General features: G+C 46.5%; 1 non-coding gene and 1 pseudogene across 1 annotated transcript; both read right to left on the minus strand.

The window, feature by feature from the left end:
* Positions 1–1,289: 1,289 nt before the first annotated feature.
* On the minus strand, positions 1,290–1,526 carry LOC130296102 (U2 spliceosomal RNA; annotated as a pseudogene).
* A 7,701-nt stretch (positions 1,527–9,227) lies between these two features.
* On the minus strand, positions 9,228–9,414 carry LOC130296156 (U2 spliceosomal RNA). The gene has a single exon (XR_008849144.1). It is a non-coding gene; the product is annotated as a U2 spliceosomal RNA (small nuclear RNA).
* Between the last annotated feature and the right edge of the window lie 955 nt (positions 9,415–10,369).

Raw genomic sequence — 10,369 nt, forward strand, 5'->3', positions numbered from 1 at the left:
TGAAAAACACTACTGTGCATGTGTGTGTGTGTGTATATATATGTATATATCATAGGAAAGAAAGAAAAAAAAAAAAAAAATATATATATATATATATATATATATATATATATATATATATATATTTCCCAACCAGAGCGTATCCAGCTGTTGCAAAACTACAACTCTCAGCATGCTGGGATTTGTAGTATTCCAACAGCTGGAGGCACCCTGGTTGCGAAACATTGATATATACACACACATGCATAAATCAGTGTTTCCCAACCAGGATGCCCCCAGCTATTACAAAACTACCAATCCCAGCATGCCCGAATAGCCTAAACAGCTGGAGGCACCCTGGTTGGGAAACACTGTTAACAATATATATATATATATATATATATATATACAAAGTCCCGAAATCACAGCACCAGTCAGGTCATGGATCTTGAAATGCTGGATTATTTTATTCTTCCCCACAGCAAATGCAACGTTTCGGAAGTAGTAGCCTTTATCAAGCATAATACAAATACAAAATGTGCATATATATATATATATATATATATATATATATATCACAGATACATTTCATTGGCTACAACTCATGTGATACAAATGTATAATTATCTAAAAACGCACCTCTATTTAAATTTAATTGGAGCAATGCTCTGTTAATCACAGTGATGTCAAGTTGACATAGCATCCGTCTATATACAATACAATCAATACACATATAAAGTGCCCTGTGCCATATGACATACAGTGCTATATAGTGTTATATAGGTACCTTCAGTATCAGCCAAATATATAACTCGATCGCACCCAGAACATGCCGATCGCTGCCATCTCCGTTCTCATTCTTGTTTGTATACAAAGCGACTGCGCATGCGTCGGAAAAGTTCCTACGTATCAGCGCATCACTTCCGCTCTCGATCGCTCACAGTAATGTGTGCTGATCAGGTGCGCGTAATGCCCTTACCCACACTAATCACCATTTGTGTTCTGCGGCTGCGCAAACGGGTCCGACGATCGTGTTATCACACTGGACATATCGCGATCCAGCCGGCCGGCTGTGCATGCGCATTGTAACCAAACACTTGTAACCTAGCAAATCATGTTTGAATAGTACAACAGTAAATGCTGACATCAAATTATCATGCAACTGATATTTTATTTCTAGATGACATGAATGAGGGCATATATTAGAAAAAATAATAATATATAAGAGGATGGCTGCAATGGCTGCGATCTTGGCTGTAGTGAAGGTCCCCACGCATTTGCTGTGGGGAAGAATAAAATAATCCAGTATTTCAAGATCCATGACCTGACTGGTGCTGTGATTTCGGGACTTTGTTTATATATATATATATATATATATATATATATATATATATATATATATATTCTTTTATTTTATTGAAGAGCTGAGGTATGTGCTCTCAAGTCACCCAAGTGCAAGTATTCACACAAAATACCGTGCACAAGGATGCGGTCTATCGCAAGCCCTTTTTTTACACTTGATCTTAGCCAAAAGGCCCAGAGGTGATAACCGGTAAAGGGGTGGAACCAACCATGCCCCCTTCATGAGCACTCACACTACTTATAGGGAAGAAAGGAAGGCTGGCAGGCGGCCTCCCATGCATAGGAAAGGAGGGAGGCAGGCAGTCTCCCATACACTCTCTGGGTGGGTGGCAGTCAGCCACCCGTACATACAGCACAGGCTAAATCCACATCATTGCTTAAAAGAAGGACAGGAGTCCATTCCACTCTGATGGAGCAATAAGCAATGCAATCCATACCCTGGCTTTTACAGGAACCCCTGTAATTGTGTAATTCACATTTCTTGCCACAAGATGGCAGTGGTGTTTTAAAATCTTGAACGCTGTGCACAGCTAACTTCGTACTATTGAAATTGCTCAGTGTCTGTCAGACAGACTGGTATTTAGACTCTTCTATCTAGTTAGTTCCGGTGCCCTGCTGCAGCTCGGGCACGGGAGTTACTAACTAAACTGGGACACTGGCACAGCGTTATTATTAAAACATAATCCTCCCTTACTTTAAAGGAAGGGAGGATTACGTTTTATATCATGAAAAACTATTTCCGAAACTATCTCGGAGTTAGCTGTGCACAGCGTTCAATATTTTAAAACACCACTGCCATCTTGTGGCAAGAAATGTGAATTACACAAGTCAAGAAATATTTTTAAAGAAGCATTAATAAAAGTAAATTTTTAGGGGATCTTTAGTCAGGGTTAATCCTGAGGGGATTTATTTCCCCAAGTAGGTTGTTCATTAATAAGTCGGCCCAGAGATTCCTAGGGGATTTAGCTAGTGTAGGTTTTCGTGACATATTCTACTTTAACATATCGGTAAATTTTTGTCGTTACTTGCATCACAAAATGACATGAAAATTTAGCATTTTTCTAACTTTGAAACTCTCTGCTTGTAAGGAAAATGGATATTCCAAATACATTTTATATTGATTCACAAACACAATGGGGGAGATTTATCAAAGGATTTAGACTGATTTTTCCTGTCTAAATTTGTCGCACAGAAAGTCGCAGTCTAAATATGTGCGACTTTTCTGCGACTTTTGCTCTAGAGGATTTTTAGAACATGATGCATGCAAGTCTATTTTAGACAGAAATGCATTGGAAAATGCATTGGTGCTAAATTTATCAAGTGCGACTTTTGTGCGACAAGTCGCATCTGCCCAAAATACGCTGAAATGTCAGACCATGTTGGAGCAGGACTAAATGCAGTTTAAGCTGTAGACCCTGAAGTCTGAGCACAGAATTTATCAAGGGCTGTGAGACCTTTGATAAATTAGGAGCACAATAGACAGGAAACTACCACATACGCTGGTCTATTAGCATACCCAGAATAGACTAGATTATTAAATGTCCCCCAATATGTCTAATTTATGTTGGCATCATAAAATTGACCAATTTTTTACTTTTTGAAGACATTAGAGGGCTTCAAAGTATAGCAGCAATTTTCTAAATTTTCATGAAAATGTTAAAATCTGAATTTTTCAAAGACCAGTTAAGTTTGAACTGGATTTGAGGGGCCATTCTGTGAGAAATACCCCATAAATGACCCCATTGTAGAAACTACACCCCTCACAGTTTTCAAAATGACATTCAAAAAGTGTGTTAACCCTTTAGGTCTTTCACAAGAATTGCAGCAAAGCGGAGGAGAAAAATCAAAATCTGCATTTTTTACACTAACATATTCTTGTAGCCCCATTTTTTTCATTTTTAAAAGTGGTAAAAGGAGAAAAAGCCCCCCAAAATTTGTAGCTCAATTTCTCTCGAGTACGTAAATACATCATATGTTGACATAAAGTGCTTTGTGGGCTCACAAGATGGCTCAAGAGGGAAAGAGCAACTGTAGGATTTTTTTAAACAAATTTTGCTGTCATGGTTTTTGGGGCCATGTTGCATTTAGGAAGCCCCCATGGTGCCAGAACAAAAAAAACATATGGCATACTATTTTGGAAACTACACCCCTCAAGGAATGTAACAAGGGGTATAGTGAGCCTCAACACCCCACAGGTGTTTGGCGACTTTGCGTTGAAGTTGGGTGTAAAAATGGAAAATTAGATTTTCTCTATCGGCTCCATTGGGGGACACAGACCATGGGTGTATGCTGCTGTCTCTAGGAGGTATGACACTATGGCAACAAAAAAAGTCGGCTCCTCCCAGCAGGATATACCCGCCTCTAGGCCCTGAGCTAATCAGTTATAGCTTAGTGTCTGAAGGAGGTGGACATGGTCTGGAATTCTCCAGACCAGGTCTTTTGTTTCTTATTTTTCCTAGTTAGGGTATGTGTTAGTTTTTTATTCCGTTTTCTTTCATGTTTTCAGGTGGGGACTCAGGAACTGCGGCTCACTGTTTTCTCATTGTGATTGAGGGGGCACAGACATTGTGTATATGCGCTGTTCACCCCCTCTCGCCAACGGTCAGCGTCTGGGGTTGTACCTCATGGGTCCGGGTCCCCCTATTCCCTGCTCGCTTTGCTCGCACATGGTAGCTCAGCGTGATGCAGGTAACAGAAAGCTGACTGAAGACCTCACAGAAGACTCCATTAGGTAAGTACTACTGATTGAGGTGAGTATATATTCTTCTCCCTTTAGGTGCTGACTTGCAACCTCTGGAGACCCTCATTTTTTGGCCCACCTTTCAGGGTCCATGGGGCTGGCCTGTGTTAGGGGCTCTATCTTTTATTCTAAAAAAGGGGCGAGCAATGGCATATTGGGAATGAATGGTTTACTTTATTATTATGCACATGTGTGTGTGTGTTATACTATGCGGCTGACAGCCGCGGCGCTTACTATGTGGCTGACAGCCGCGGCGCTTTTACTGTTCGGGCGCATGAAGCGCCGACTTACTTTCGCTTTCGGCAACAGACGACTGTCGGCGAATATGTGTATCGCCCGCTCACTTCCCCGTGGGCGCATATGCGGCTGACATGTGCGCCTGGGGCAAGGAGCGGGCGCCATTACTATTGTTCTTCTCGGCGGCCGGGGCGCTATAGCTCCGCCCACAGCGCCGCCGGAGCTCACTGGAGGCACGTATTGTCCTCCAATCAGCGCCGTGCGTGCGATTTTCGGTGGCAGAGGCCAATCAGACAGGGCCCCTGCTCCAGGCACGCCCCTCTCTGGCTATTGGCTGGCCTGTTTCTCCCCCTCTATCTACACAGTGCGGAGTTCTCCTCACAGCAGCCGCCACAGGGGACACAGACTCGGGTGAGATAGTTCTTTTTTCATTATGTTCGTACCCAGAACTGTTCTTCCCTCTAAACAGACAACTGGAGCGTTAGTTTCCTATTTGGTCTGTAAGAACTGTAATTCCAAAATGCCTGGTTCTGCTGAACCCACTTGCTCTGCCTGCTCCTCTGCTGCCCCAGACCCCCTGGTACCCTCGGATGCTCTTTCAGTTCTGGTGGATTCGGCCGCCCCTCCAGCCTGGGTTTCTTCCCTATCCCAGTATATGGGCTGACTTGACTCAAGTCTCCCGTTCGGTGGCTGAGGCTTCTCGTGACGTGGTGTCTGCCTTGAAGAGGTCTGCCCTGTGCCAACCCTCTAAAGGGCCCCGCTCCTCTTCTCCACATACTTCACCCTCTCACAGGCGTACTAGGGGTGTATCTTCTGACTCTTCCATTGAGTCTTCAGGTAGACGTGGGTGCTCCCCTCGTGGGTCCCGCCCCCCCGTGTCATCTGGTCACAAACGTCGCTCCTCCAGAGGACGTTCCCGGAATCGCCACTCTGCCTCGCAAGAGTCGCGTACCCGGTCATGGTCGCCCCCCTCCAGGGCTTCCTCCACTTGTTCACATTCTCCTGGTGAACTGGTGGATGAGGCTTTCGAATCGGCATCTGACTCGGAGGACCGCTCGGATACAGTTGAAATGGTGAACTCATTGGTTGCGGCCATAAGAGACACCTTTCACTTAGAGGACCCAGGATCTTCGGATGTGACTCCTGAAGTATCTTTTCATCATGCTAAACTGGCACCTCAAAGGTTCAGCTCTCACGCTGAATTTGACACCCTTCTGGAATCTGCATGGAAACATCCGGACAAGAGGCTCCCGGGAATGAAGAAGGTTCAGGTGTGCGTTACCCATTCGACAAGGACCTTGCCTCTAAGGTGGTTTCCCCTCCCTTGGTGGATCCACCAATTTCCCGCCTCTCTAAGGCTACTACACTGTCGCTAGCAGATATGGCTGCTTTCAAGGATTCGACGGACAAGAAGGTGGAGTCCTTAGCGAAGTTTGCCTCTGAAGCAGCAGGCTCTTCTCTGCTTCCCACCTTCGCCTCGGCTTGGGTGTCCAAGGCCCTATCGGTGTGGTGCTCAAAACTCCGTCAGGGTATCCAGGCGGGATCCCCCCAGAGGATCTGTCTGCTTTGGTTCTCCAATGCTCTAAAGCTGGGGACTTTCTGTGCACAGCTTCCATGCAGTCAGCCCGTTGTGCTGCCTTTTCTGTGGGTCACCTGGCGGCCCTCCTCCGTTCCATGTGGCTTAAGGCTTGGGATGCGGATGCCGCTTCCAAAAGGTCTCTCACCGAGCTTCCTTTTACTGGTGCCCGTCTTTTTGGCAAGCGCCTTGACGAGATTATCTCTGAGGCGACGGGGGGCAAGAGTTCCTTGTTGCCTCAAAATAAGGCTCGCTCTACTTCCCAGAGGAAGTCCTCTTCCTTTCAGTCCTTTCGGACTTTTGGCCCTAATAAGGGGTATAGGCAGGCGCCTTCGCGGGACAAGAAGGCTCCCTCATTCCGGGCTTGCCCGTCTTGGAAGTTGGACACCAACCGTTACGGACGTTTTGCGGCCAAATCGGGCAAACGCAAACCCACTTCGGTATGAAGTGATGCCCCCACCCGCAGATTTTTCTCGGGTGGGAGGTCGTCTCTTACTTTTTCGAGACATCTGGACCACACACATTCAGGACTCTTTGGTCAGGGACGTGGTGTCCAACGGATACCGAATGGAATTTGCCTCCCTCCCGAGGGATCGTTTTTTTCAGTCCCGGGACCCCCGGTCTCCTTCTCTGGCAAAACAGTTTCGGGAGGCTCTCCGGTCCCTGCTTCTCCAGGGAGTTATTGTCCCCGTTCCTCCAAGGGAACGTTTTTGGGGTTTCTATTTGAATCTTTTTGTGGTCCCCAAGAAGGGCGGTTCTGTGAGGCCAATCCTGGACCTCAAGCGTCTCAACCTTCATCTTCTCATCCGCCACTTCCGATTGGAATCCCTCCGTTCGGTAGTGGCATCCATGGAACAAGGGGAATTTCTTTCTTCAGTGGACATCAAAGATGCCTACCTCCATGTTCCAATATTTCCCAGCCATCAATGGCTTTTTTTCCTATTACTCCTTGTGAAAATGAAAAATTTGGGAAAACACCAGCATTTTAGTGAAGAAAATAAAATTTTTCATTTTCACGTCCAACTTTAATGAAAATTTGTCAAACACCTGTGGGGTGTTAAAGCTCACTATACCCCTTCTTACATTCCGTGAGGGGTGTAGTTTCCAAAATGGGGTCACATGTGGGTATTTATTTTTGTGCGTTTATGTCAGAACCGCTGTAAAAGGAGAAAAAGACCCCCAAAATTTGTTGGGCAATTTTTACCGTGTACGGTAAAGTGAGAGAGCGCCATGCGCATTTAAGGCCTAAATTACGGATGCAAGAGTTAGACTTGCCTCGGATACCAAAATTACCTTACGGCAGTGTTTCGCAAACAGAGTGCCTCCAGCTGTTGCAAAACTCCCAGCATGCCTGGACAGTCAATGGCTGTCTGGCAATACTGGGAGTTGTTGTTTTGCAACAGCTGGAGACTACGTTTTAGAAACCGTGCCATACCAGAGGTTTCTCATTTTTATTGGGGGGGGGGGGGGACTGTGTATGGGTATGTTTATAGGTAGTGTTTTTTGGGTACATTCAGACTGCCGGGGGATTACAGCGAGTTTCCTGCTGGGAGTTTGAGCTGCAGCAGAAAATTTCCTGCATCTCTAGCTTGCAGCGAGAGACTAACTGTAAACCCCCGCTCCTTGTGAATGTACCCTGTACATTCGCATGGAGGGGGGGGGGGGGCAAACCCCCAGGTACCGCCACCATCTTCTCCCCCCCCCCCCCCCTCTCTGCCTGACATCCAGGGGCGGGCAGAGTGGGGAATTTCCATGGTAACCCCTCCGCCTTTAACTGCCATTGGTCAGTAGTCATTACTAATGGCAGGGGATAGGGGGGGATGGCACCACTGCCACCTCGCTCCTATCCCTTAGGAGGATTGGGGCTGTCACTGACAAATCCTTTCATCCCTATTTTCCGGGCAATCGGGTCATCAGAGACCCGATCAGCCCGGAATTGCCACAAACGTCGATTTGCCGCCATGGCCGACATGGGGGGTTCTCAGGACCCTCCTAGGCATTTTCACAGTATGCCTGCTGAAAGATTTCAGCAGGCATCTCGTTCCGGTCCCCGACGGCTAGCGGCGGGGACCGAAATTCCCACGGGCGTATCCATACACCCCCAGTCCTTAAGGACTTTGAAACGGGGGCGTATGGGCACGCCCTCCATCCTTAAGGGGTTAAGATCTGTATATGAAAACAACACGCCTACCTTTGTTGCCTGTAGCCACCTCCCTGGCTGTCCGGACACGGAATCAAACCAACTGTAACGAGAAACTGAAAATAAACAGTATTCACCTGCATCCTTTTGGACTCTTTGCTAAATCAGGGTAATCTGACAACCCATGGTCGTGCTGTTGGTGCTTCTGGTTCTTCTGCTGTTTACACCTGGCAGTGGCATTGAATGACATTTAATAGAACTAAAGGTCCTGGGTGCAACAATCCTCCCATGAGGACCAGCCTCAACAGCTTTGTAGATTGCACTCATGTTTGCAACTCCATATACATTTTATTTTCTTCATACTTCTTTCTTCATACTTTTTTCTTTCTGTCATTCAGACTTTCATTCATTCTCACTCACACACTCACTCACTTTAATTCATTTGTTCTCTCTCTCACTCACTCAATTACTCACTCAATCACTCACTCACTCTCTCTCTTACCCACTCACTCAGTCAGTCTCTCTCTCTTTCTTTCTTTTTTTTATTATTTTTTTTCCATCTTCTTCTTCTTCTTCAGACCCCATCATAGCACTAATGCTTATCCAATACCACCAGCAGATGGAGACACTCCATTGCAACATTGGTTGTGAGCAGCAGTTTCTAAAAACAAATGCCTCATGGCTGATTTCTCATCAATCAATGGATGGCAAATTTTGTTTTTATCATTCACTGACCACAGAACCAATGCATGGTCAAGCAACAGCAATGACGCACCCTTGTGAATAACCATGAGACCCTCACATCATTTAACAGGATTCAGCACCACCTGCAAGACAGCTACGTTTCATGTCATGTCAAACCTGCACAGGTGTGCTAGATTAGTATTATTATTATTTTTTTATTTTTTATGACATCAATCAGTGTGCAAACATGGTCAGTAAAACGCCAAATGGATAGACGTTCATAAACCAGTCAGTGCAACTCATTATTGTGGTCTCTAATTGTGGAACTCTTTTTTTTTTTGTGAGGATACGATGAGCTTATCCAATTAAGGAGGCCATTCAGCAGTACTGGGTCTGGACAGCAGCGGCACCTTCTGCAGCCAGACTGATTGACATGACAAGGCAGGCAACAGCTGCAGCAGCACCCACAGAGGATTAAATAAGAATCTGTCTTTTTTAACACTGGAATGGGGTGGTGCACTGTACCCGAAGATACTGCCATATCGGGTCAATGCATTGGGCGACGGAAGCAAGTTTCCAAATCGGCTCCCATTCTCAAAAATCCATTTAATTTATGGTCCCCAAATAGGGGACATATCAGATATTAAACTGATAAGAACAGATTTTTGATTGAAAAAACCTTTATTACCAATCAATTGTCAATCACACAATAAATATATTCACCATAACAGAACTGACTTTTTTTTAAATCTATCTATCTATCTATATATATACCGTATTTATCGGGGTATACCACGCACCGGCCTATAACACGCACCCTCATTTTACCAAGGATATTTGGGTAAAAAAAGTTTTTTACCCAAATATCCATGGTAAAATGAGGGTGCGTGTGTGCGCGTGTATACCCCGATAAACCCCCAGGAAAGGCAGGGGGAGAGAGGCCGTCGCTGCCCGCTTCTCTCCCCCTGCCTTTCCTGGGGTCTAGAGCGCTGCTTCCGGCCCTTCTCACCCCCTGGCTATCGGCGCCGCTGCCCGTTCTGTCCTCCTGACTATCGGTGCCGGCGCCGATAGCCAGGGGGAGAGAAGCGGCGCCGACAGCCAGGGGGGAGAGAAGGGGCAGCGGCACCCATTGCCGGCGCCGCTGCCCCGTTGCCTCCCCCCATTCCCGGTGGCATAATTACCTGGGTCGGGTCCGCGCTGCTGCAGGCCTCCGGCGCGCGTCCCCTGCGTCGTTGCTATGCATGGCGCGGCGCATGACGTCAGTGCGCCGCGCCGTGCAGCGCATAGCAACGACGCCGGGGACGCACGCCGGAGGCCTGCAGCAGCGCGGACCCGACCCCGGCAACAGGTAATTATGCCACCGGGGAGCGGCGCCGATAGCCAGGGGGTGAGAAGGGCCGGCAGCAGGGCTCTAGACCCCAGGAAAGGCAGGGGGAGAGAAGCGGGCAGCGACGGCCTCTCTCCCCCTGCCTTTCCTGGGGGTGTATCGGCGTATAACACGCAAATAGACTTTAGGCTAAAAATTTTAGCCTAAAAAGTGCGTGTTATACGCCGATAAATACGGTATATATATATATATATATATATATATATATATATATATATATATATAAAAAAATTATTTTATTGAAGAGCTGAGGTATGTGCTCTT

This window comes from Hyla sarda, chromosome 11 (assembly GCF_029499605.1).
Source record: "Hyla sarda isolate aHylSar1 chromosome 11, aHylSar1.hap1, whole genome shotgun sequence".
Lineage (NCBI taxonomy): Eukaryota > Metazoa > Chordata > Amphibia > Anura > Hylidae > Hyla > Hyla sarda.